The sequence below is a fragment of the Pristis pectinata genome, chromosome 10, assembly GCF_009764475.1.
Source record: "Pristis pectinata isolate sPriPec2 chromosome 10, sPriPec2.1.pri, whole genome shotgun sequence".
NCBI lineage: Eukaryota > Metazoa > Chordata > Chondrichthyes > Rhinopristiformes > Pristidae > Pristis > Pristis pectinata.
The window spans coordinates 84,989,809-85,014,323 of record NC_067414.1 but is presented as its reverse complement, the minus strand read 5'-3'; the positions used below and the strand labels follow the sequence as shown (position 1 = coordinate 85,014,323).

The following is a 24,515-nucleotide window of genomic DNA, read 5'->3' as shown; positions in this document are numbered from 1 at the left end:
ATTTATCAATTTTGAGTGCATCTAGCCTTTCATGTACCTCAATTTTTAGCCCAACAAGAATCTCAACTACATCTTTCTTTGCTGAGATTCGAGCAGCATCCTTTTTAGTACCTAATCCATGCCCTAAGCCTCCATGGGTAAATTTCCTTTTTAGTCTTTGATCAACCCCTCCTTTCTTCTAACAGTGCTGTTTCTGTTTACATGCCTTTAGAATTTTTTGGATTCTTTTGTGTTTGCTGTCAATCTATTCTCATGCTTTCTTGTCCCCATACTATTTTTTTTAGTTCCCTTCTGAACTTCCTGTAATTACCCTGCTTCTCACTTGTGTTAACTAACTGACATCCATCATATGCTCTCTCCTTCTGCTTGATTCTGCTTTTTGCTCTTCTCAAATGTTCTTCTCTAGATAGAATTCCATTTGCCACTTGTCTACCCACAGGACTAATTAAATTGATATCTTGCTGCAGCTTTCTTCCTTGCTGTCATGCTCTCAATTTTTGAACTTTTAATTATTGCCCCTCCCTTGAGTGATATGCTGCCTGACAGAGTCAACTTTGATTCCAGATTCAATTTTCTTTGCATCCTATTGGTTTCTACTTTTCTCATTATTCACCATCTCTTCCCGTTAACTTCACAAAATTCAATTACTATTCAGATGCAGAATTCCTTATCAAATCCATGATGACTGACCTTTCTAAGTGACAGCTGATTCAGTCCCTCCAGAACTTTTTCCCATAGTCTGCATCACCGATGTTAGGCAGACAAGTTTGCAATTAATCATAGATTTATTACCAATTGTTTGGTCATTATGATTGTTCATTTTATTTCTTAGTTTAACCCACATGACATGATTTATTGATCTTACTGGCATATCATCCCTCCTTACAGATGCAGTTGTTTTATTGACTAATATTTTATTCCACTTCCCCTGTCTAGCCTGAAAGCCCTAAAACCAGGAATATTATTGTCATTCCTGCCCCTTAAGCCATGTTTCAATAAAGCTATGGTACCATTTTTTTCCATGCTCTCAACTCATCTGCTGTCTTTTTTCCTGTTTTTAACCTGTTTTCTAGCTTCCAAACGATACCTGGAAGAATTTATCCTTCTCTTACCTGGTATCTTTGGTAGTATTATGGACATACAATGGCTTCTGGCCATTCCTCCTTCAGACTCCTCCCACCAAATGTTCTACAGCTGCCCAGTGACATCCTTGACCTTGGCTCCAGTGAGTTGGTTCTGTGGCAGGTAGCATATCACTGACTCAGACAAAAGTCAGAGACATGCTATCCTGGAACCACATCTTTATCCACAGAAGTCCCTGTCTGCTCCTTAACCATTGAGTCCCCTTTAATTATTGCTTTCCTGATTCCATCGATAGTGGCATGGGCCTGGCTCTGACAGTATCCCAGCAAGAACCTTGTACAGTATTTAGAGCTGAATATTGGTAAGAGAGTTGGGGGCAATTTATGCACAGTCTGCCTGGTTATCCCCAGAGTAACATTCATCCATTCCCTCTCTCTTTCTATACTTAAACCATGGGGTAACCAGCTTCTGAGCTGTACAAGTCCTCAGTCTTTCCAATGCACTGCCAGCTGCCACTTAAGCTCTGAAACTTGTGTTCGTTATGCTGACCACACTTCTGTCCAAGTTGATCCAGGATTTGAGCAGTATCCTGGAGTGCTATATAGCAACGGATTTGGGGTGCCCTACCATGAATAACAGACAAGAATGTTGACTAAATTTTCCAACTGAGTCACTGCCAGGCTCTCCAGCCTTAATTTTTATTTAATCCATTATATTTAGCTTTATTAATTAATCTAGTTTAGCTTCAAAAAAGTCATTTTGTATCTCCCCAGTTGTTAATTTAATCTTTCCCTTTTGTGATCTCATCCCCAATTTATTCTTTCTGTTCCAGTCTGTTCCTGCCTTTTGTTCACACAGTGGGTTTTCCCTTTCAGATTGCCTGCTCCTTTCTCATCCCCAATCAAGTGTGCATCTCCCCCATTAAAACTTCCTATTATATTTAAAGTGGATTTTGTGGTTACAGTGTCTGGAGTCGTCTGCAGGCAAAGAATGCATTGTATTTCGATCCTTTGGATGATTTTTGCATTTTCTACTGCAGCAGTTTGACCACTCCAGCCCACTCCAGCAAATTTTATGGTTCCTAATTAAGTGACATGTTAATGTTAAATATTATGAGCAGTTTTGTACTTTGGGCCGAGGTTAAGGCAACTCAAATTCTTTCTGTTAGTTTGAGCTGGAATTCATTTTGAATATTCAGTGTTGAACGTATATTGCTGTATATTACAACAATTTGTTCCCAGATTGTTCAATTTATTGCAAAAGCTGCACTGTGTTCTTGATATGCTGTGTGCTAAAGATTTCTGTATGTGTAATATTCTGTATTGGATGTGCTATTAGAATGTATTCTACGCATGTGTGAGGCATTTTTTTTAATGCATCATATACATCTTTGTTTAAACTGTTAGCATCTTTATTTCATTGCTCTGTACCTCAATTCCTCTCCATGGACTTGGTACAGAATTGCATTGGAGTAAATTACAATTGTGATTCTGAGAAATGGTTCATTATATATTTTGCTTAGTTTGTGTGGGTGGGTATTGTTGGTGCAGGTGCATTTACTGTGAAAGATTAGTTTGTCAGGAATTACTGATGATGTATTAGTTTCAATGATTGGTATGATTGGCACTGTTTCATGTATTCGTGTCTAATAACCCCGTGTAAGTAAATACTGTGTGACCAGTGTTTTTCTTCCCTGTGAATGTATATTAGGTGGAATAACAACAGGTTACAACCAGAGGCAACTGTAACAAGAACACATGACTCAAATTTGACCCTGATGGTTTGTTTAGAGCATTGAAAGGTCTGGAGACATATTTCTGGAATACCGACTGGTAAGCCAGAGCTTTTCCATGGCCCATGTGCTCTTTACAATTCCAGTTTCAGAAACTAATGTTTAACTGTGATTGAATTTCTGCGCTCGAGACAGACTTCAAGGTGGCGGTGCTTTTTGGGAGAGAGCTCCACAAGTAGGAGCAAGAATATGTGAAGCTTTGCTGTTGGTGTTCCATGTCGACTGTTTGGAATGATACAGGATGTTGAAGTGCAACTACATCAGCTCTTGTGTTCCTGGCATAAACATGGAGGCCTAGCTAAAGCTGAAACAGCTCCTGTGGCACTGCTCCAATCATGATCTTGAAGAGGATTGTCAGAATGGCATTGTGCTGCAGCTGTTGCGGAGAATGAAGTATACCAACTTAATCTGAACCAACTAAATTGTTTTGGACTGTAATGTCCAGAAGTAAAGATGGGTTCTCTATACCCTGCCAAACAATATTCCATCACTCGTAAGATGGAAACAATAAAACACGTTAAGTGTTCAAATGTGATATGAGCTTTCAGTGATGGGGAGGTTTTTTTGAGAATCCCTGCTTTTTGTTGGATGAGGAGCATCAGTCAACTGCCTACGCAGATCTGCCTGAAATTAGAGTTACTACTCAAGTCAGTGCCTCAGAAGAATGCATCATTACATCAGCTGTGTGATGTCCCTGCAGCCCTAGATAACCAGTGAAATGCTGACATTTCTGATTGCCCAATGTTTAGATGTCCACACAATAGATAAAGTGGCATGCCACACCAGGAATACCGTCATGGATTTGTGTCATAATCCTTGGCCTTGTAATTTCTCAACTAGTCAGGAAAAGAAGAATTATTGATTTTTTTTTAGTAACACCTCAGACGTTATCAATCACCTGGATTATCTTGTGTGCGCAACCTTACTGTACCTTTACATACAGTATGTTACAACTGTTGGTAATGAGACATTGTAATGTTTTTGACACAATAACCTTCAAAGCACCAACAAATCCAGGGAATTCCAAGTTACTTTTGATGGCTCATGAGTTTTTGACCTGAATGTTACCATACTGAAATAAAGCTTACCATAAGTATTAAGACTATTCATATGTCAAAAATAGATTTGTCATTAATGTGAAGCAAGCTACTAAATTAAACAACATTCTAAATTAAAAAAAACTTCAATTTCACTTTTTATTGTTTGTCCTGATTCTCTTCTTGTCATAACCTTGATATTTATTTTTAATGCTTTTACAAAGTAACATTCTTTTCCTCCCAGGTTTATTGTCCTTTTTGATTGTGGGGCCCAAAGTTGAATGTAAAACTGATTGTAAAGGGTGCTTTAAAAGCTGTTGATTGCTAAAAATCTAAAGATTAATGGGGTCATATTAAACAGGACTGACTCAGTTTGAAAAAGGTGGATGTATCAAGTTCTAATGGCAGAATGATAGACATAATGATCAATCATGAAACTAAGACCATCAACACATTTCCTTATGATTGTTATATTGTACATTCCTTTTAACCTGGAGCTTAGCAGAAGAATTCTAGGTCAAAACGATACCATAAATCTGGAAGTTGGGGTTTTCACCTAAAGTGAACTCCCAAGTAACATGTCACTTTCAGGAGGGAGAGGGAAAAGAGAAGGAACCTCTGGTCATTGTGTTCTCCATGTGGAGAAATAGTTGTAGTCAGGATAGAGAACTGTGCCACACAACAGTGTATGGTGGGGTGGATGGAAAGAGAGGAGTTGGTCAAAATCAAACCAGTCAACAAAAGAATGGTGAGGATACTCCAAATCAAAAACAAATACAGAGCCTCTTTCCAAATAACCTGACAGGACCAAAGCTACTTGTCTCCCTTTTTCAGTGTGATTTGCTCTCGGGCAAAGGCTGTTAAACTGGCACCTGACAATAATTTCAAGCAGGATGAACAGCAAAACAGATTAAAGAATTCTCACAGCAAAACAAAAGTAAAAGCCACTGATTTTGACCAGGCCCATTTTTCCATTGTTCTTACAGCAACAAAAGCACACAAAAATGTCAAATCATTGATTCGGAGCCTGCAACCCTGTGGAGAAACATTCTGTGTTAGTTTTTATAGTGCTGATGATGAGCACTGACAGTTTCACTATGACAACTACAATTTATTGGCAATTGTGGGATCACCAGTGAGGACAGCATTTTGTCCATCCTTAATTGCTCCTTGAACTGATGAACTTACTCAGTCACTAGAGTACAGTTAGGAATCAACATGGTGGGGTCTATAGTCACAGACCAGGTAAGAACTGAAAGTTCCTTTTCTTGAACTGTATTTGTGAAGCAAATGGTTTTTTATAATAATCAGGTAGTTTTCTGGTCACCATTGCTGACTGATACTAGCTTTTTATTCCAAACTTACATAAGAGCATAAAAATTAGTTGTTGGATAGACCATTCAGCCCTTTGTGCCTGCTCTGCTATTCAGTTAGCTCATGGCTAATCTAAGTACTATTTTTCTATACTAACCATATGCCTTGATTCCTTTAATATCTAAAAACCTATTGATCTCTGTATAAAATGTACCCAGTGACTTAGCCTCCAAGGCTTCTTGAGTAGAGAATTCCAAAGTTTCACTACCCTCTGGTTGAAGAGATTTCTCATCTTTATCTTGAATGGCTGGTCCTTTATTTTGTGACTATAATCCCTGGATCCAGATACCTTAACAAGGGGAATCTTCAACTGTGCATCTACTCTGTGAAGCTCCTTAAGGATGTACGATATCAACTCTCAGTTTTTAAAATTCTAGACAGCATAGGCCCAGTCCGTTCTTTCTAGGCTCGTGGGGCAAACACCATCTCAGAAGTCATTCTGGTGAAACATAACTACATTATGGCAAATATATCCCTCGTTTTTACAAACCAGATCTGTATGCAGTATTTCAGTGTGGTCTCACTAGGGCCCTGTCAAATTGGTGGAAGACATTACTACTCTAGTACTCAAAACCTCTTGCAATAAAGACCACCTACCTGTTCCATTCCTAATTGCTTGATGTAGCAGCGTGTTAATGTTCAGTGATTTGTGCACGAGAACAACCAGTTCCGTCAGAACACCAGGAACTTTCAACCTCATATCATTTAAATAGTACTTTGGTTTCTATTTTTGTAACAATGGCATCAAATATCTATAACCCCAAAGTCTTTGTGCATCCTCCTCAAAGTCCACACTGCCAACTAATTTTGTATCATCAGAAAACTTGAATATATAACACTAAATCCCTTCATCCAAATCATTAATATTGATTTGGATGAAAGTCATTCAGTTACTTTAAATTCTTTAGTGGTCATGATTGGATTCAAATTCATGTTCCCAAATGAATAACACAGGCTGCTGGAGTTTTATGAGGCAGCTGACTAAATTTTGATTTCTCATAATGTTGTTGAATTTATGGACACAAACAGGTCACAACTTAATCTAGATCAACTCATTTTAATTCAAGTAAAGGCATGAACTGTTGAAAAACAGTTGTGATGTTCATATGCAAGTCTGTTTTGATCCTCAAATTGTTTATGATATTCAAAAGTTAAACTCAACAGATAGCACAAATCAATTAAAAATATATATGTAAACTGAAGCTCACTAAATTAAACCAAAATAATTTTCTGCGTTCTTGGGATGGGGGAGAATTCTCTCTGTGATATATTAACTATACCAACTACAGAGTTTTAATGCCAATCTTTATAATAAAATGAGATGTGAGAAAGTATATATTTTCCTGTTAAAAGTCACACCATGCTTGTAAAAAGGAAACTGTTTAATTGGATTGAATTAACCCAAAACTTTGGAAGAAACAGACTTTTCAGTAAAGCCATTATGGCAGAAGGTGGTAAAAGCTAATGCTTATAATTTGCTTCACAAACATTAGTTGTACCTTTGGATCTAATGCTATTTGAGGAACGTAATTTTACTACTTGCCTATGTGTTGCCTTGCAGTAGGACAAAGCATAACTGAGGAAACTCAAGGCATGTAAAATGGGAATGGCAACTATCATGAGTGATTTTAATCTGCACATTGATTGGACTAATCAAACTGGCAAGAAATTTGTGGAGTGTATCAGGGATTGTTTTTAAGAGCAGTATGTTATGGAACCTTCCCTGTAACAGGCCGTTTTAAATTTAGTGATGTGTAATGAAGTAGGATTAAGATAGAGCTCTTGTAGTTAAGGATCTTCTTGGGACTCGTGATCACAAAGTGGTGGAATTCCTGATACAATTTGAGAGCAAACATCTCGGGCCCAAAATATTCATCCACAAGTTAAATAAGGGCATTTACAAAGATATGAAGGAAGAGTTATCTAGAATGGACTAGGAAAATACATTAATGGAAAGGTCAGGTGAGCAGTGACAGATATTTAAGCAGCTATTTTATAATGCCGAGCAGAAACCTATCCCAATCAGAAAGAGGGACTGGATGAGAAAGATGAAATGTCCTTGGTTATTAAAGGAGATCAATAAATATATTTAATTAAAAACTGGAGCATTTACAGTGCCAAAACTAGTGGTAAATCAAAAGACTGGAAATCTTTCAATAACAAGCAGCAGAGGATTATAAAGCTATTAAGGAGAAAATTATTATAATAAACTGACAAGTAATATCAAAACAAACAGCAAGGGCTTCTATAAATATGTAAAAAGGAAGAGAGTAGCAAAGGTAAGTATGGGACTCCTGGAGAGTGTAAATGAATGTAATAATAGGAAACAAGGAAATGGCAGATAATTTATGGTGGAGGACATTGCAAATGTCCCAAAGATAACAGATGAGCTAGTTTCAAATAGGAAGGAGGAATTGTAACAATCCCTACCACAACTGACGAAGTATTGGAAAAACTAAAGGCAGACAAATTGCTAGATCCTGATAGCCAGCATCCAAGGGTTTTAAGAGAAAAATGGCTGCAGAGCTACTGGTTGAAGTTTTTCAAGACTCCCTGCAGGTACCAGCAACTTGGGAAACTGCAAATGTAATGCCCTTGTTTGAGAAAAGAGGGAGACCAAAAGTGGAAAAGTATAAGACAGTTATCTTAACATCTGTTTTTGGGAAAATGCTGGAGTTTATAATCAAGGAAGAAATAGCTAGTCATTTAGAAAACCTTAATGCAGGCAAACCAAGTCAACCTGGTTTTATGAAAGGGAAATCAAGTTTGACAAATTTGCTAGAGTTCTTCAAGGATAAAAGAGAGTAGTGTATTTGGATATCCAGATAGCATTCTATAAGATACCACAACAAAGATTTAGTGGACAAGGTAAGAGCTCACAGTATTGGACAAGTATGTTAATGTGTATTGAACACTGGCTATCACATTGATGGCAATGAGTCAAAATAAATGGGTCTTTTTCAGTCTTGAAAGATGTAATTAGTGCAGTGGATCTGTTCTTGGCCCTCAATTATTATAAAATCTATAGTAGTAACTCGGAGGAATGAGCAGAAGGTATTCAAGTTTGATGATGACACGAAAATAGGTGGGAGGGCATGCTGTGATGAGGATATTTTGAATCGACAACTGGATATAGATGGGTTGAATGAGTGGGTGAAGACTTGGTAAATGGGTTTAATATTGGGAAGTGTGAGGACGTGCACTTTGGTAGGAGGAATCAAAAGGCAGATTATTATCTAAATGGAGAGAGATTACAAATGAGTAGAGTGAAGAGGGATCTGGGTGTACTTGTGCATGGGACACAAAATGTAAGCCTGCAACTGAAGAAGGTAATTAAGAAGAGCAGTAGCGGATTGGCCTTTATTGCTAAAAACAGAGGAGTATTGTTAGAATTCAAAGGGTATTGGTGAGGCCACATCTGGAATACTGTGTATAGTTTTAGTCCCCTTATTTAGGAAAGGATACACTAGCATTGGACGCAGTTCGGAAGAGATTCATTGGGCTAATTTGTGCGATGACAGGGTTGTCTTAGCATGAATGGCTAAAATTGTATTGTTTGGAATTCAGAAGAATGAAGACAGGTCTTATTAAAATATGTATGTACCTTAGGGGGAATGACAATGTAAATATTGACATGTTTCTACTAGTGAGAAAGTCTTGAACAAGGGGATATAAGGGGGCAGTCCATTAAGCCTTAGGTGAGTAGGAAGTTCTCCTCATAGAGGGTGGTGAATCTGTGGAATTCTCTACCCCAGATAATTGTGGAGGCTTAATCACAAGGTTATTTTAAAAAGGCTTAATCACAAGGTATTTAAAAAAAGGAGTTAGATACATTTTTGAAAGATAAGGGAATTGGGGGCTATGTGGAACTCACATAGGAGAAGGGTTGAGTCCTGGGGCAGATCAGCCATGATTGTCTTGCTTGGCGGGGCAAGCTTGAGGAGCCAAGTAGCCTACTCCCTCCTATTTCCTTGCACATTCTCATAATCTGACCAATTGATGATGTGTTCTGTGCTTTTGATACCAGTGTCAGTGACAGAAGATGAATGGTTCCCTGCACCAGAAAGGGGAGAAGCAACTTCATGTGCCACACTAGAATCAGTGTGCATGGATTTTAGTGGATTTGTTACTGTTTATGGGAATAATAGTTATCAGGTTTAAACAAATCAGGTCTCATAAATCAAAGGAGAAATTAATACCTTTGACATACTATTTCACAAATATCTATATTTTGTGTTAAGTATGAATCTGATGCAAATTGTTAAATAATGGGACTTTTAATCTTTCATTTTTCAAGCTGTTCACACCTACATTTGAGCATTTTTAGTCCAGGTACAAAATAATCTTTAAAATGGCCAAGGATGATTACATTATCTTGTGCACTTGATCTGCAAGGAAAGATATTGATATAAATTTAAATCAGTTTTAATTGATACAAATCTATATCAATGTATGTATATACAGAGCAAGGTGGAGAGAATAAAGGAGTATTACATGAACCAAGTTACTTTAGAAAGTGCAATGGAGTAGTGACCATTACTAAGCTGCAGTATTCTTTGTTTTCATGTTAAAATATCTGTGATGGTAATTGATTACCAGGATAAAAGAACAAAAACTTGTATATATAAGCAATTAAAAATCATTTATTTGAAAAAATAGTGCATTGCATTGTGTTGGCTAATAAAACAGTAACTTCATTATCAATATGTCAGTGTCATTTGTAGATATATAATTGTTTGAATAAGCTTCCAAGGAGATGAGTTCCAGACTATTTATTTTGAAGGTCTATAACCTCTTACCATTGCCACCAAACTTGCAGTCAGGAAATTGGGAGTTTTGTAATGTCCATGCACCAGCTAAATGTTGAATAGTGTGATCAATAGGATTGAAATTTTTGATTAGCCTACATGCACATCCTGATGCAAAAATATATTTTCTATCAGTATAAGGCACTGTTCAGGCTTTAATTTGTCCTGTAGTACAGAAACAGTTTATTGACCCTTTTGACTCCTGTGTTTCTTCCTATATTTTAGGTATATTTCCCTATCTTCATCAGAATCTTTGGATTAATCTTCCCAAACTAAAGTCATCAAAGCTCAGCTTTGGAACTTGGTCACATTCTGCGAAGTTTGTTGACCTGGCCAACATTTTTCTGGCTTCTTGTATCACCCATATTCTAATTTCTGCACTAAAATAAGCCATTTCTATCAGTTGCCTTTATTCTGGTGTTGGTTCAGTAGTTTCTTGTGTGTGGATTTAACACCAAATAGAAAAAGCACATACCAGAATAACTGTGTTCTCTTGGAAGACGTAATTTCCTGCCAGTAAGGATTGCTGGTCATATAAATGCAGTTTATGTGTTGTTCTGATTTTATTTTAAAAGCATACAAGCAAAAAGTGTAAACATTTATATTTAGTTGAAAAGAGCTGATTCCTGCTCTCTTCATTCATTTGAAATTTTACTGGGTGAGCAGAGAGGTCAGTGAAAGAGTGCTGCTTACATATTTTTGCTTATCGTGTCAGAATTTCTGCCTTTCCTAAACTAATAGTGTAAAACCATTGAAGAAAAATCAAAAACATATGCAACATGCCTCTGCCTCTAATCCTTTCATACCTATTCTTCTTATGCTTCTTTCCTCACCTATTTTGCTTTCTTGAGGTCATCAAGGTGTTGGCTTTTGAAGTATTACCATTTTTACCCTCTTGTAGCATCAAACCCATGTGACAAGTAATGAGTAAAATCAAACAATTCTACTGGAAATTGGTATGTCTGAATTGCAACTGAACTTGACACTGAATCAAGACTGCAAAATGGTAGCTATTTTAGTTGAACTAACCTGGTTAATATTTTCTGAGGAATTACTATATTGTGTGCTTGAAATCTTATTTGTTTCTCTCGACTGAGGCTGATATTATCCATGTAGTCTTTGCCAAAATGAAAGGACCATTTTTGCCATTTGCCAATGTTCATGGGACACTCGAGAAATGTGGTTCAAGAAACAGTTTCTTAATCTAAACATGCTACCATCAAATTTTTTAAAAACCTTTCTATGTTAGGGATTCCTTATGCATTCCCACAGATACCCAGTGTCCTTGTATGAGAAGAATGGTGGCAACTATCCAATGCAAAGACATGATTGCTGCCAAAAGTCTTTGTCATCTGTGTGCAATGATAGAAACTCTGTCAGCGAATTAACAACTACAGGGGAAGAAAATTGAGAAGCTACCCATAGCATTCATCTGCCCAAACATAGACAACATAATTCTTTGTATCAAACATCTTGGAATCTTGCAGTGTTGGGAACTTCAGTGTGACAATTCTTTATGAATGCGCACAAAGAAATTCTCGAATTTACTGGTGTATTGTGAAGAGTTTTAAAGAAGTTTATAAAAACAATTAGTTATATGGAGGCTATGGAGATGAATGTAAATTGAAGATTGTTGCAAGGGTACAAACTTCTTAAAAAGAGATGTGGTCTATGACTCTACGGTTTGATACATTATATACACTCTGTAAAAAAAAGATAAAGCATCAGGCATTACTCAGGTTGTAACAGGCTGAGAATTTTGCCCAGTTTGAAATAATTAATTTCCATTTTAACATATAATTCTTCCCTTCAGAAATGTGATAAAAGTTTTTGAGGATATTCCTCTTTTTCCTGGCCATGTGCAAAAGGGACTATCCTGGTAAGAATTTCTGTGTTCTAGATATAAAACAAATGCTACCCTTTATCTTTTAAAGACCTGCTCAATTTTGAATAAAACTTGGTTGCAGCTGTTAATGTTTGGAACCAGCTTTACAATGGTTGTAAGATTAACTGGTTGTAAGTAATAAAGCCAGGGACTTTACACAGACAAGAAAGAATAAATTGAACATAATCTCAGAAGATGATATTGCATCTCTCTATTGGCTATATGTTTTTTTAAAAATCTAGCACCAGGTCATGTGGCTTTGGCCAAACATTTTATTTACAGTATGTTACGGACTCGGTGAAAGTCCCTTTAAGATAGAGTGTGTGTGTGCGTGTGTGTGGCGTGCTTACATCAATAGAAGATAAAGGACGTAATGACGTTGTTGAAGAGGTCAGAAGAAGGGAGAGAGAGAGAGAAAAGGGAGAGAGACACCAGCCTGCTAGTTTATCGATGGATGAGAAACAATAACTGTGTCTGCCATTGAAATCCATTGCTGGAAATTGGAAGTAATCCGGTGGAGTTCACTTTGTTGCTGACCTGTAGAAGGAAACAGGTATTTGTGTGGACGACCACGATTCGGATGCTTTTCAGGGTGAGGAAGTCACTACCGAGTCAACACTGAGGTGTTGTTTGGGTTCCATCGTGGAACATTTGGACTTCGTAATTACTCTCTCTATGTTTCTCTACATCTACGTCTTATCTTCCGACAAAGGTGGTTGTTGAAGAAGCCTTTGCTCATGTTTCACCTTATGGCTTGCGGAACTGAACTTTAAGAACCATTCCTGGACTTGGAGTTTGGGACTTTGCCACACACACACGAAGAGTTTAGTTGTGGGGTTAATGTTCAAGGTTTAACATTTTTAATTCTAACATATTAACATTTTTACTTCTATTTTTCGTATTATTATAAGTAGTGATTAATAAAATAGTTTTTAACACTGAATCATGACTCAGTGTGTTTCTTTTGTTGCTGGTTCGTGACAAGTATGAAACGAAGGGTTGCTATTCAGGCACATCTGTGCCAATCTCCCCTCCATGTCAGTAATGGAGACTGCTCAGTTACATTTATTATTACTATTCTTGAGCGATGTTGAAAGACCAATGCTAAATTTTGGCACTGAAAATTAAGCAATTTGGGAAATTGGCATACAAGGTATCTTCTGTAATGTTTTAGCATGAGAAGTAGTTTTTATGTATATTGAGATTACGAGGTAGTGGTCAAAAAATTACATTTTGTATCTCAGTGCAGCTGGATTGGTTTTGCATGATGCCAGTATGGACTTCATGCGCTGAATGTAATTCCATAATGTAAGCTAATTCCATAATGTAAGCATTGTGTGATTTGCAAATGAACCTTAGGAAGACAATGTCTATAAAGAGAAAAAGTATGAAAATACCCTTTTAGGTCAAAATTGGACTGACTGCATTTGTTTTTCCCAGAATAGCCATTGCTTCAAGCAGATTGAGTCAATGAGAAAATTGAGTTAGGTGAATGAAGCAACCTAGTCCTTGTGTTTTGATGGGAATAAAAATCTGACACAGTGCTCTTCCCTTATAACAAGATGTGTATCTAATTTGAAAATTAACCAGAATACGGCAAAGACCAGCTGGAAATGTTAGGGGACTACTGCTTTCCCTGAGTATTGGACATCAGGAAGCTCACTTCATTTTTGCACTGAGCAAGCATCACAGGTTAGCTGTGCAAACTGAAGTAAAATTGGTGATTCATTCCATGATGCTGTGACTGATATGCTGAAACAGTTTCTTCCGGCGTATCATTTCCAAGAGCTTCGAAGTAATTATTGTCAAAGTAAGAATGTTAGTCTAATTATTAATATAATACCAATCACGATTTGTGAACAGAATATCTGTTGTTTTCTATTTGATTGGAATGGAAGTGGTTATTGTTAAAAAATGGAACTAGGCTTTCCATAAAGTCTAATGAAAGTGAATCTTTTTCTGATGCCTTGTGCCCAAACTACATAATCGTCCAGCATGTCAACTGGTTTAAAAGAAAAGGCCAAGATTCAGACACTGGAAGAACTCAGCAGGTCAAGCATCATCTGTGGAGGCAAAAGGTGTATTGTGTAAGTTGATATTTCAGGCTGAGACCCTACATCAGGACTGAGAGGGAAGACAAAATATTGCCTGTATGAAGCAATACATTGGGGGTGGGGGGAGAGAAGTGAGAGATAGAAGCTGGTAAGTAATAGGTGAAGCCAGATATGGAAGGGAAGATGGGCAGATAGAACCAGATATGGGCAGGGGATGGGGAAGGTGAACAAAGGGAGAAGAAAACTAGGTGGACCCCCAATGTTCTGCTCCCACACACAATCACCTGTCCACCTAGTTCTTCCTTTGTTTACCCTTTCCACCTGTCCCCACACCACAGGGCCATCTGCCCATCTCTCCTCCTCATCTGGCTCCACCTATCACCTGCCAGACTCTATTCTACTCTCCCCCCCACACCCCCCTCCCTCGTGCTACTATATACTGGCAAACTTCCATTCCTGTTGCAGGGTCTCAACCCTAAATGTTGACTTAGACACTGAGACCTTTTGCTTCCACGGATGCTGTTTGACCTGCTTTGTTTCTTTTTGGGTTCTAAACTCCTGTGATATCTAGTAAGGCAATGGAATCTTTACAGTACCCAAGGGCATACTGTATGATGCCTCAGTGTACCATCACAACAGCACCACTGAAGACTGGAGATTGGCTTTGATTGACATATCTAAAGACACTAAGAATAACTATTTCATTTTTCAATAATAAATGAAGTTTGATGGTTTCTAACCTTCCAAGGCTATGTGTGTAGTCCAAAACTGTGGTTTGGGCCACCCAACCTATGGGATCAATTGTGAAAAATCTGGGTGATTTGATTTAGGCTGATCTTGATATGGTAGATTGGTTTCTTACAGTTAATGGAACTTCAGATCTCTGTCATGAATTTTAGACAATGTTAAAGAACTCTGCTTATTGAAAGGTAGAGATGATGATTATGATGATGAATGTTCCCGCATTCTGCTTGTAACCTGCAGTTTCCTTTTGGGACTGGAATGTTGGGGATTGCATATTTCTTGTTGATCTGATGACTGTCCATCAGTCTTGGAGTTTAATGCCTGGTTGAGAGCTGATGATTTGTAATGAGGTATCCTTCGGTTTTCCTAATCTTTCTTATCATTTGGGTTAATGTTCCCAACACAATTTCTTCTAAAGCAAGGTTGTCAGTATAAGTATTTATCTGGTTTAAGGAATTTTACACTGTTGAATTGATCTGCATAATCTAGATTACACAGAAAGAAGTGATTAGATGTCACTGAAGAACTGGCACAAAGCTCTCATTGTCTATTCTGTGCTCATTTGAGCCAGTATTGATTACCTGAGAAATTTTAGACCTTATTATCTTGATTGGAGTAACCAGGCAGAGCTAACTATTCTATTGCCACCTTTAGTGGTGGTAAGTATTTTCTGCAGTGGGAACCAACAGTTTTAGTTTCTTACATATATCAATGGATTCTTTGTGGTAGAAATCCTTGCACAGGTTGGAGAGCATTGTGCTATGTGAAGGTTAATCGCTGCAGGCATGCTTCCCATTTCTCTGATAGAGCACTTGAGGTACTACTGGAAGAGGTGGAGAGAAGGACTGCATAGAAGAAGCTCTGTAGGAAGTCAATCAATGGGAAGTGCAAGGACCTGGATTTGGTACGAGAAGATATTTAATGCTCACATAAGTGATCAATGCTTCAAAGTCTTTTCACATTTCACAGTGCAATAGGTTGTCATTATTTAGTAAACAGCAATTAGGATTCCTGTTTAATAAGTCATGTGCCTGATCACATTTTTACCTCTGCAGGCCGCCCCAGGTAATGAATGGGTTCCATTTATACAGACATCTTTAAGTTGATTTTGTCTGTAAGTTGAAAAATACATAAAAATCACTCGATATGGTAACCACCCCTCCGCAGTATTGTAATGAATGGCATCAAAATCACATAAGACTGATAAGAAAGAAGAATTACAAAAAGTGGAGAGAGGAAACTATTTCTGCCATTCATTGGGAACAAACATATGTGTGTAAATGAAAAACACTTTGATGCTGGAGGGACTCAGCAGGCCAGACAGCATCACACTACGATGCTGGAGGAACTTGACATACATATGTATGTATGTTGGACTTTTGAATTTCATATTATGGGAGCTCATTCCTATGAATGAGTGTCCTTAAGTTCGGGGTTCGTAACCCAGGGACAGCCTGTACTCCAACACGCACTTGTTCACAGATTGCCATTTCTTAAACTTTAGCAAGAATGTCGGCCAGGAATATTGCATGTCAATCACGAACACATTTCCCCATCTCTTGCAGGATAATGTGGCAATTGTAGCAGATGGCAAAGCACAAGCATACCTTTTGCTCGTTGTCCTGGAGGAGAGAGTGTTTGTTATATATAGTGGTTCAGTTGCACAAACCATTGCTGTAGGTGATGCTGAAACTGGGGAGATGGCGCTATGCTTATGACTCATCCTCCTCTTCATGTTCCACGCTCCTTCTTGCACAATATCTTCTGATATATGTGATCGGCATATTGAAGGCATGTATCTCTTGTGAGACTGCAGATGCTGGAATTTGGAGCAACAAACAATCTGCTGGAGGAATTCAGTGGGTCAAGCAGCATTTGTGGGGGGAAAGAAATTGTCGACATTTCAGGTCGACTCCTCTATTCCAGAGCACCACCCTTGTATTTTTCAGGTAGCAGAGGACACATTTGATAAAATGCTGGATAACATCGGGATGGAAGCTTTTATTTGATTCAGCAATTCAGCTACTAGAACAACAATTACTTGTGTAGGGTGATATCTATCTATAGCAAGTCACTGGGCACCAGTGACTTACAGTCAGGATGGGAGGAAAGGGTGAGATCTCACATGATTTTGGTTGCAAAGGAGTTAGATCAGGACTATGACAGAGCAAGGCTGAACTGCATGTACAATGAAATACATAGTGGATTGATTGTACAAAAGTCTGTATGGAATATCAAGGAATATGAGTCCAGCTTAAACCTCGCAGATGGCTTTGTGTTGAGCTTGGAAAATATTGGTAACTCCATACCACATTAGTTGACCAACCATCATGCAACATTGGCCATTGTCTTGACTTCCATTGTAGTACAAGCAGAAGCTACCCAATGTTTTGGTGTTGCAGTGTAGACTTGGGCAGCTGCCATTGTGACGTTTGGTTCTAGAGTTGAATGGGCCTTTTAGCCTGTCACGACAGCCCAGGAATTTGTTCTCAAACATACTAACTAGGATTGATGATGTTTGTTGGAGTGGTGCCGGAAATCATGAAGATACTTTCCTGCTGCAAGGGTACGCCAGCCACCCCTTGCATTAGCAGCCAGGAGCAATCGGGAGCCTTCCATCAGCCGTGCTACAGTCACTGGGTGAACACCACATAGGAGCAGTAGAACGGGCAAAAGCACAATATAGAAGTAGAAAAATGAATTAGAAAGTAATTGGTGTATTGTGAGTTGCAGTGGAAGAGTAAAATAGGAAATGCAGTGGTTGTGATTTCGGGGCCAATCTTCAATCAAGTAAAGCCAAAGTATCAGTCTCTGCCCAACTAATGTGTTTCCTTCTATCTGCTGCCTGTTCTTCCTCCCCTTCTTCTTGTGGTTCTTCTTCCAGTGCCCAGACTCTGGTTGTGCTTGAGCAGGCATTTGTGCCAGTTATTGTAGAATGCAGTTACCCACCACAAATCTAGTCATCGTCTCTCGATTATTCTGTGAGGTCCCATAAGATTTGTCCAAGGAGCAGAAGCTTTGCTTTTGGTCAGATATTGTGTCATGAATTAAGTTTATGAGTTGCTGTGTGGCTCATTGTTTGACCACTTAGCTCTGGTGCATAGGTGAGTGTCCAGGTCATTGGAGATAGCAACCACCTGCTGGTCTAGCCAGTTGGATCAAATGTTGAGGATCAGTAATAAAGCTATGATGGCTGTTCTCCAGATTCCTTGAATTAAGCCATAAGATTTTCAGGCTGTGGTTGCATTCCAGCTGTGCTTTAATTGATTGAACTCCTGGTCGGTGTCAATCTTTGGGTTGTTTGGGGCAATTTCAAGGATAACGTGGACACAAGTGATTGCTCCTGGACAATCAGGAAGTCTGGCAAAGCCCCTTATATGGGCTGGCTGTTCTCTCCAGGAGAAAGGAGATGAATGTTCATCTCTTACATTAAAGCACCTCTGTGTCCTCCCTAATGCAGAGGTGTGCTGAAACTTGTAATATGTTAAAGGTACACTGATGAGGGAACTCATGGCAAAAATGTTCAGGGCAACTTTGACCTTGACTACAACCGGCAAGATGGTTCTGACTTTGCTATATGGCTGCAGTTATACTAGGTCTGTTGATATGTGATATGGCTGAAGGGTCCAGTCAAGCCTTTACTGATCCTGTTCATATGGAATGATTAACAAGCATAGTACTAGTTTCAAGGTAATTCCCTGGACTAACAACTATCAACATTTCAAATATGCCATTTAGAACCATCATCGTACACAAAATAATTATCATTTAGACTTGACTTCTTTCTAACATTTGGCTAAAAGATTGGACCACTGAGATGCAATGTCATAACTAAAGTGGTATGCCGGCGGTTCAGATGAGTGGGAGGATTTCAAGTGAAGTAGAAATGCATGTTATTTATCTACCAATTTCCTAAATTTTTCAAATGGAAAGCAACACAGCTCACATGTTCTTATCCAGCTGATATCTGTGTAATTAACTATTAAATGTGCATCATCATTATTTTACCAATTACCATGTGTTGAACATTATCAATGTGGTGTTTATTTTTTAATCATTAACATCAATGATATTGCTGATATAGGATGCCTTAAATTTAATTGCGTCCGCAATTCTCCCAATCGATAACATGATTTATCTTCACAATATATGAAGTGTAATAGCAGGATCTGAATGAAACTAAGAGGCAGCTTCATTACCATTTTTTCTGTATTAAAAGTGAATAATTTGTTGATGTAATTGTTTAAAGGAGTTGTGAAGGATATTATGCCTGTGCTTTTAGAGCATTCTCAGAGCTCATAGTTAGTGCGAGTATATGCATTCCTGAGTAGCAAAGGCATGACATTGGATGTATTTTGTTTAATAAGATACTGGATAGCAGGATAATTGGTTTTATAAAGAATTAATCATGAGTTCAGGTTATTGAGTAAGAAAGCAACCCTTATCAGATGAACCAATTGAACCCAATGTATACTGTTTTATTTTGTTAGTGGTAATACAGAGAAGCAATTCATAGAGAATGGAAATGCACACTGAAAAAGACATTAAAAATGTTACAGGCTTCAAATTCAGCAGTTCAGAATTTCAAATTAAGCAGGCTAGTCTGTGCTGGGTAAATGATGCAATAACCAATGCAAGAGGGAAAAGCCATATTCCTTTTATGTTCCCTTGTTTTAAGAATGAGATTTAAGAATGGAGTTAAAGATGATCAGCTCTCAATTATACGGTTCAAGGATTAATATGAAAGATGAAGAAATTAATCATCACCTTCTTAGGATATGATTTAATCCAAACATGTGTCTTGTTGAAAATCAAAAAAAAATCAGACACAGGAAATCTGAAATAAAAACAGAAATTGCTGGAAACATTCAGTCGGTCAGGCAACATCCATGGAAAGAGAAACAGTTAAAGTTTCAGCTCTGTGACCCTTCATCAGAACTGGGAAGGAGAGAAAACAAGATAGTTTCAGTAGCAGAGAAGGTAGGGGAAGGGGATGGGTAGAACAAAGGGAATATCTCTGATAAGGTGAGACCAAATGACTGAGGAAAAAGAAAAACAGCCGAAATGACGATAGACAGAAATAGTTCTAATGCAAGAACACAAGAAAGTACAAACAGTAGTAGGTCACCAGGCCTCTCAAGCTTGCCCTGCCATTCAATATTATCATGACTGATCTACATTGTCCTCAACTCCTCTCCTGTGTCACTTTCTCATAAGCTCAATCCCTCAACTGTTACAATATTTACCTATCTCCACCTTAAAAAATATCTGATGATCTTGTCTCCACCACCATCATGGGCAGAGAATTCCAGAGATTCACTCCCCTCCGAGAAAAGAAAGGTCCCTTATTTTGTAGTGATGCCCTCTTGTTTATGACTTCCCTGCAGGTGCAAACATCTCAATATGACATCTCAATGTCTATGCTGCCAAACCCCCTGAGGATCTTACATATTTAAAAAACATCACCTGTCATTCTTCTAAACTGCAGGGAATACTGGCCTAAACTGTCTAGCCTCTCTTGATAGGACAACCCTCTTATCCAGGAATTAGTCTGGTGAATCTCCTTTAGTCTGCCTCCAATATTACCATATCCTTTTTTAGGTAGGAGAAGTTGCACACACTTGGATTGTTTTCTCTGGAGTGTTGGATGCAGAAGGGAGACCTGATAGAAGTATATAAAATTATGAGAGGCATAGACAGGGTAGATAGTAAGAGTCCTTTTCCCAAGGTGGAGATGTCATATACTAGAAGGCATTGGTTTAAGGTAAGGTGAGAGATGGAAATTTTAAAGGATATTTGTGAAGGAATTTATTTTTACACACAGTGTGGTAGCTGTCTGGAACACACTGCTAGGGGGTTGGGGGTGGGTGGTGGTGGTAGAAGCAGATATGATAGTGACATTTAAGAGGCATTTAGACAGACACGTGAACTGGCAGCAAATAGGGAGCCATGGACTATGTGCAGGAAGATGAGATTGGCATTATGGTCTCGGCAGACATGGTGGGTTGAAGGGCCTGTCCTTGTGCACTAACTGTTCTATGTTCAAATAGTTCATAGGATAAGACTAATTTAGTTGGCTACACCTCTGTCTGTTCAATTACTTCTTCACCAGTTTAGAAAGTAGAACAAAAAGTGGAAGTGAAAGAAGACAGTAGCCCAGGGATAGGTATTGTTCTCAATAGCTACAAGGGTGTCTCAAGGCCAGGTTATTGGCATCTCCATTGGCTGGAGATGAAAAAAAATCAGTTGTTCTGGTCGACAACAGAATCAATGACATTGGTAGGATTAAGAAAGAGGGAGTATGAGGAATGAAGATCAAAATTAATAAATAAATCCACAAAGATAATCTGTGGATCACCATCTGAATGATGTTGAACAGATCAGAGATTTGAACACATGGCTGAAGGAGTGGTATCAAAGGTGGTGACTATCTCTGAATGAAATTTAACTTAGTTTTACATTTAGAAGGGGGAAGGTGTGCAGGCAGCTGCCTCAACTCAATGTACCTGAGTATAGTGTTGGGAGCAAACCTGCGATTATTCCAAGGGCTTGAGAAAAATGAATGATATCATTGATCACAAGGAAATTGATTAGTTGGTATCTTAGTTATTTTTTTCTTCTCTTGTTCATTGGATTTTAATTATTCTAGCAAATACCATGACAGGGCTCTTCATTCTTGTTGAATCCGCGTCCTATGCCATGTGGGAAATTCAGGATGCTTTTTGCATTGTAGTTCTTGTTGTCAACTGGATAAGCTCCAGGTTCATATTTTGGATGGACTTTGTTTTAGGAAATGAGGTTAGGCAAGTGACAGGGATGACAATAGGAGAGTTCCTCAGAGAGGACAATTCTGATTACAATTAGCACAGTTATGAAAAGGAAATAGAATTGATAACAGCTACTTGAAAGTACATAAGTGTCAAAGCAGTGAGAGCCATTTATGTTCCCATAAAAAGAAAAAAGGAAATACTCAAATCCCAACACTCATGGATATGGATATACAGGGTAGAGTAGAGCAAGACAGAGAGGCTAATGAAAAAGTTTAACTATCCACAAAACCTAGAAGAGCACACTAGCTGCAGAGGTAAAATTTGGAAGGAAATTATGAGGGCAGAAAGGGCATGTGATAAAAGGTTGACAGGTAAAACCAAGGAGAAAACAGAAATTTTATAAATGTATTGAAAGAAAGAGGTTAATTAGGAGAATAGGCTCTATTACAAACCACAACTGTAACCTGAGAGTGGAGGTAGAAAGCCTGTTTAGTTTTAAATGAAACTTTTCATCTGTCCTCAGTGAGGAGGGGAATAATACAGGCATTGACATGAAGAATAGTGGAAGAATAGAACAGAAGAAGATTGGCTGACTGGCAGAAGGCAGAGAGTGGGATAAAAGGGTCCTTTTCAGGATGGCTGCTGATGACTAATGGAGTTCCGCAGGGGTCAGCGTTGAGACCACAAATTTTAACTTTATATGTTAATGATCTAGATGAAGGAACTGATGGGCATTGTGGCCAAGCTTGCAGATGATACAAAGATAGGAGGAGGAACATGTAGTGTTGCGGAGGCAGGGAGACTGCAGAAAGACTTGGGCAGGTTAGGAGAGTGGGCAAAGAAGTGGCAGATGGAATACAGCACAGGGAAGTGAGGGATTATGCGCTTTGGTAGGAAGAATAACAGTGTAGACTATTTACTAATTCAGAAATCGGAGGTACAAAGGGAATTGGGAGTCCTAGTTAGAATTCCCTTAAGGTTGACATGCATGTTGACTTGATAGTAAGGAAGGCAAATGCAATGTTAGCATTCATTTTGAGAGGACTGGAATATAAAAGCAAAGATTTACTGCTGAGGCTTTAAAAGGTGTTGGTCAGACTGCATTTGGAAGATTGTGAGCAATTTTGGATCCCCTTTTTAAGGAAAGTTGTGCTGGCCCTGGAGATGGTCCAGAAGGAGGTTCACAAGAACGATCCCAGAATGAAAGGTTTAACGTATGTGGAACGTTCGATGGCGGAGCAGACTTGATGGGCCAAATGGCCCAATTCTGCTCCTATATCTTATGGTCTTTATAGGAAGTAATGAAAATAGTAAACAAAAAATGAGAGGGATTAAGGGGTCTATAATCTTCAAAAGTGAATTAACCATCTGGCTCATAGAAGATGCAAGGGAGGAAATAGTACAGGATCTCTAATTTTTAGATCCTCATTGGCTAAAAAAGTAGTTCCCCTGAATAGAGGCTACTAATATGGAACTGCTGATTTAAAAAAAAGGCAGAAGGGAATTGAAGAGATATGAGAGAAGAATTGGTTGAAATAGGTGGGGAAATGAGACAAAAAGATGTGATTGTAGATAAACACTAGCAATTTAAAAATTGATTAATAATTCTCAGTGAAAATACATCTTATTTTATACAAGTGACCTATCTGCTTGCAACTAGAATTCTTAAGGATGGCATTAAATTGAAAGAATAGGCTTTAAGATTGTGAAAAGTCAGGATTAGGAGAATTTTGGAAACCATCAAAGGCTGACTAAAAATCAGTGGACAGGAAAAAAATAATCCATGCAAGTGAATCAGTAAGCAATATAAAATAGGATTTTAATGTATGTAAGAAGCAATATAGGAAAAAAAAATTGGTCTCTTGGAAGCTGACACAGTAGAAAAAGGAAGAGGCAGAAATGTTGAGTTTGCATTTTGAATTTCACAGCAGAAGACAATAAAAAAATACCAAAATTGTAGGTAAGCAGGTGATAAAAGGAGGAACTTAAGGCAATATGCAAGAAAAATTATCTGGCAAATTAGCAGAATTAAAGGCTTACAAATCCACCGAACCCAATTGCTTAGGTCCCAGGGTTCTGAAAGAGGTGACAGCAGAGTTAGTTGATGCATTGGTTGTGGTCCTCCAAAGTTCATTGATTCTAGAAAGGTTTCAGCTAATTGGTAAACAGCGCATGTAACACTGCTTTTTGACAAAGAGAAGCAGATAGCCCAACATTAATCATCAGGAAATCACTGTAATCCATTATTAATGATATTTGATAAATCATAACACAATTTGGTAGAGACAACACAATTTTATGTAAGGGTAATAATCGAAAAGGACCCATAATGTTGATGGTAATATGGAATCTACGAAAAAAATTGATTTATAGATGGAAAGCAGAGTGAGAATACAAATTAATGGATCATTTACAAGCTGGCAGGCTGTAACGTATGGGAATTTATCTTGGCCTTGACTTGATGTTAATGAGTTAGAAACATAGAAAACCTACAGCACAATTCAGGCCCTTCGGCCCACAAAGCTATGCCGAACATGTCCCTACTTTAGAGACCCATAGCCCTCTATTTTTCTCAGCTCCATGTACCTATCCAAAAGTCTCTTAAAAGACCCTATCGTATCCGCTTCCACCACCGTTGCTGGTAGCCCATTCCACGCACTCACCACTCTCTGAGTAAAAAACTTACCCCTGACATCTCCCCTATACCTACTCCCCAGCACCTTAAACCTATGTCCTCTTTTGGCAACCATTTTAGCCCTGGGAAAAAGCCTCTGACTATCCACATGATCAATGCCTCTCATCATCTTATATACCTCTACCAGGTCCACCCTCATCCTCCGTCACTCCAAGGAGAAAAGGCCGAGTTCCCTCAACCTGCTTTCATAAGGCATGCTCCCCAATCCAGGCAGCATCCTTGTAAATCTCCTCTGCACCCTTTCTATGGCTTCCACATCCTTCCTGTAGTGAG

General features: G+C 38.4%; 1 protein-coding gene across 2 annotated transcripts in view; it reads left to right on the top strand.

Annotated features, from left to right (window-relative positions):
* slc22a16 (solute carrier family 22 member 16) overlaps nt 1–24,515 on the top strand; it is a 97,643-nt gene that overhangs the window by 7,516 nt on the left and 65,612 nt on the right. Inside the window, exon 2 of one of the 2 annotated variants that reach the window (XR_007956979.1) lies at nt 2,794–4,046. The exons of the other annotated variant lie outside the window; for it this stretch is intronic. The gene's annotated coding sequence lies outside the window, so the exon portion shown is untranslated. Of the gene's footprint in view, nt 1–2,793; nt 4,047–24,515 lie in introns of those variants that run through there. 2 annotated transcript variants of the gene reach the window in all.